The sequence below is a fragment of the Coregonus clupeaformis genome, chromosome 25 (genome assembly GCF_020615455.1).
Source record: "Coregonus clupeaformis isolate EN_2021a chromosome 25, ASM2061545v1, whole genome shotgun sequence".
In the NCBI taxonomy this organism is placed as follows: domain Eukaryota; kingdom Metazoa; phylum Chordata; class Actinopteri; order Salmoniformes; family Salmonidae; genus Coregonus; species Coregonus clupeaformis.
In genome coordinates, this window is record NC_059216.1 from 8,793,706 (window position 1) to 8,798,252 (window position 4,547).

Consider the following 4,547-nt stretch of genomic DNA (forward strand, 5'->3'; position numbering starts at 1 on the left):
GAAGAAGGCAGAGGAGAAGTACAAGGTGTTGGAGAACAAGATGAAGAATGCGGAGGCAGAGAGAGAGAAGGAACTGAAAGCTGCTCAACAGAAGCTAAACTCTGCTAAAACCAAGGCTGATGCGTTCAGTAAGAAACTCAAGGAGAGACAACAGGAGGCTGAGTCCCTGGTCCTAGAGTTGGAGGAGTTGAAGAGAGAGCAGTCTGGCAAGCACCACGGCAATGCGGACGCCCTCTCCCGGCGTGATGCCTTCTTCGCTGCCTTTACCCCGACGAGGACGTCGGTCCCGAGGAGGGGGATGTGTGATGTCACGAGAGGCTGTGTCCTGGAGGGACGTTACATCCCCCTGAGATGGCTGCAAACCCAGACAGCTATGGCTCCATCTGCTGGTATGGTCGGGAACTCCAACCCTCTATGGCCAATCTTCCCACGCAGCTGAAACCAATCAGGAGCTGATGAGCTGAAGGCTTTTGTTGAAGGGAAGAGACACAGTCTCCAACCTGGGCTCTCTGGAGGACAAGAGTGCTGCACGTCCACTTCCATGAGGAATATAAGGATTTGGAGATACTTACCTTTGGGAAATACTCACCTTTGGATATATGCACCTGTGGAAATACGTGTGGGACATTTGGAAGGACGTTTTGCTGGGTTGGCCACTAGCTGCAACGTGGAATACAGTAAGACTGGGGAAAAGTTATTTGAGCGAGGGAGAGTTATGATTTTGGATGTGGAAGAGACATCCCTGAACTGTTAACCCTTAAAGAGCCACCAGAGAACAGAATTGTGTTATACTTTCGTTAGTTTCCCAAGACCTTTAATAAAATCCTTGTTTTGGTTGAACCTGGTCTCCTTGCACTACTTGAGCAATCCCGCTGAAAGCTGTGTAGCCTCTCGTGACATCACAATAGTTTAAGCCTTACTCGACAAAGCCCAAGCTATGTACTTACCCGACGCCAAGCTTACCCGACGACCTCCTCCCAGCACAGCTGTGCATGAGAACGACGTTCTTACACTCTGAATTTCAGAACTGACAGTATTTTCATAATGTACATAGCTATGTGTCATTAAAGTATTTAACATTAAAGTATTTTATTAGTCAGTTTTATCCAAATATTTCTAGGTGTTTTTATTCAACATTGAATACTGAATATTTTTGTGACTTTCTACACTTGAATTGCACAGCAATGTGTTGTGAAATTATACTAAGACCAGAATATACTGTTCAAAATCATAGCCTACTTTTGGTGTTGGGAGACAAAAACTTGATAACATGAATCTGCTGTAGGTGGATGTTGAAATGTAATGAATGACGTGTTTATTTAATTGAGACTGTTAGTGACAGCTAATGAGGTCTACTAAACTGCCTTAACATGTGTTTTAGTTTTTTCTTGACTGAGTTGCAATAATGAGCTAAGTCCCTAAAGGGACAGTAAGTACACTAAATCCATATTTAAATACTTTTGAGAATCCAAATATTCTATTCTAAATGTTTTATGATATGAATGAACATGTTTCCGTTTTTTTATTTTTTATAATATCAAATATTGACTGTTGTATTTGTTCCTTTTTCTTTGTTTATCTTGCAATGTTTGCTCAATCTTAGTGTTCACAGTATTGTATGAATCTTTGGCAAGATACAGTGCTTTCAATGACTTTCAGTTCTGCATAGTGCTTTCTCAAAGAAAGGGATCTGTTACTTTTCAATACAACTCTTCAAAACAACCTACAGTTGAAGTCGGAAGTTTACATACACCTTAGTCAAATACATTTAAACTCAGTTTTCCACAATTTCTGACATTTAATCCAAGTAAAATGTCCCCGTCTTAGGTCAGTTAGGATCCCCACTTTATTTTAAGAATGTGAAATGTCAGAATAATAGTAGAGAATGATTTATTTCAGCTTTTATTTCTTTCATCACATTCCCACTCAATTAGTATTTGGTAGCATTGCCTTTAAAATTGTTTAACATGGGTCAAACGTGTCGGGTAGCCTTCCACAAGCTTCCCACAATAAGTTGGGTGAATTTTGGCCCATTCCTCCTGAAAGAGCTGGTGTAACTGAGTCAGGTTTGTAGGCCTCCTTGCTCGCACACACTTTTTCAGTTCTGCCCACAAATGTTCTATAGGATTGAGGTCAGGGCTTTGTGATGGCCACTCCAATACCTTGACTTTGTTGTCCTTAAGCCATTTTGCCACAACTTTGGAAGTATGCTTAGGGTCATTATCCATTTGGAAGACCCATTTGCGACCAAGCTTTAACTTCCTGACTGATGTCTTGAGATGTTGCTTCAATATATCCACATAACTTTCCTTCCTCATGATGCCATCTATTTTGTGAAGTGCACCAGTCCCTCCTGCAGCAAAGCACCCCCACAGCATGATGCTGCCACCCCCGTGATTCACGGTTGGGATGGTGTTCTTCGGCTTGCAAGCATCCCCCTTTTCCCTCCAAACATAACGATGGTCATTATGGCCAAACAGTTCTATTTTTGTTTCATCAGACCAGAGGACATTTCTCCAAAAAGTAAGATCTTTGTCCCCATGTGCAGTTGCAAACCGTAGTCTGGCTTTTTTATGGCGGTTTTGGAGCAGTGGCTTCTTCCTTGCTGAGCAGCCTTTCAGGTTAAGTCGATATAGGACTCGTTTTACTGTGGATATTGATACTTTTGTACCTGTTTCCTCTAGCATCTTCACAAGGTCCTTTGCTGTTGTTCTGGGATTGATTTGCACTTTTCGCACCAAAATAGCGTCTCCTTCCTGAGCGGTATGACAGCTACGTGGTCCCATGGTGTTTATACTTGCGTACTATTGTTTGTACAGATGAACGTGGTACCTTCAGGCGTTTTGGAAATTGCTCCCAAGGATGAACCAGACTTGTGGAGGTCTACCATTTTTTTTTCTGAGGTCTTGGCTGATTTCTTTGGATTTTCCCTTGATGTCAAGCAAAGAGTCACTGAGTTTGAAGGTAGGCCTTGAAATACATCCACAGGTACACCTCCAATTAACTCAAATGATGTAAATTAGCCTATCAGAAGCTTCAAAAGCCATGACATCATTTTCTGGAATTTTCCAAGCTGTTTAAAAGGCACAGTCAACTTAGTGTATGTAAACTTCTGACCCACTGGAATTGTGATACAGTGAATTATAAGTGAAATAATCTGTCTGTAAACAATTGTTGGAAAAATTACTTGTGTCATGCACAAAGTAGATGTCCGAACCTACTTGCCAAAACTATAGTTTGTTAACAAGACATTTGTGGAGTGGTTGAAAAACGAGTTTTAATGACTCCAACCTAAGTGTATAAACTTCCGACTTCAACTGTATATTTACCTGTTGGCTTGTATATATTTTTGTTCATTTTAATAGTAAATATTAATGGCCTTTTTAATTGCTCTTGTTATGTCCTTTCTATTTTTGCAGTGTATGATCTTATGTCATGTGGTTATGAATAATGACTTTTATACATTTGATAAAGTGTTTGTGACAAGTTGACAGACATGATCATTGTCTTACTTCTCGAATACAGAAAAGGAGCACTGAATGTCATGCATAATTTTTTTCTAGATTGAAACAAGCTGGCAATGGATATTTTTGGAATTCATATTATACCTAGGCTATATTGTAGGCTGCTGCCATGTAATCACCCAGAGGTTCATCTAGATTTTTTTCAAGACATTTAGCATAGTCACAGATATCTAAATGCTTTTTTCTAAGATATAAAATGATTTATCTATACTGAACAAAAATATTGACGCAACATGTTACAGTAAAAGGAAATCAGTCAACTGAAATAAATAAATTAAGCCCTAATCTATGGATTTCACATGACTGGGCAGGGGCACAGCCATGTGTGGGCCAGGGAGGGCATAGGCCCACCCACTGGACTGCCAATCAGAATGAGTTTTTCCCCACAAAGGGGCTTTATTACAGACATAAATACTCCTCAGTTTCTTCAGCTGTCCGGGTGGCTGGTCTCAGATGATCCCACAGGTGAAGAAGCCGGATGTGGAGGTCCTGGGCTGGCGTGGTTACACGTGGTCTGCGGTTGTTAGGCCGGTTGGATGTACTGCCAAATTCTTTAAAATTACGGCTTAAACATAAAATTCTTGGGCAACAGCTCTGGTGGATATTCCTGCAGTCAGCATGCCAATTGCACGCTCCCCTAAAACTTGAGACATATGTGGCATTGTGTTGTGTGACAAAACTGCATATTTTAGTGGCCTTTTATTGTCCCCAGCACAAGCGGCACCTGTGTAATGATCATGCTGTTTAATCAGCTTCTTGATATGCCACACCTGTCAGGTAGATGGATTATCTGGTCAAAGGAGAAATGTTCACTAACAGGGAAAAATCTGACATAAATAATATTTTTGTGCATATGGGAAAATTCTGTGATCTTTTATTTCAGCTCATGAAACATGGGATCAACACTTTACATGTTGCGTTTATATTTTTGTTCAGTATAAGAATCTTTGATGCAGTTGTTGTGTGGCACTGTGATACATATGCCACCTGCTGACAGACGTTTGTAGTGCAGCCTGGGGCAGA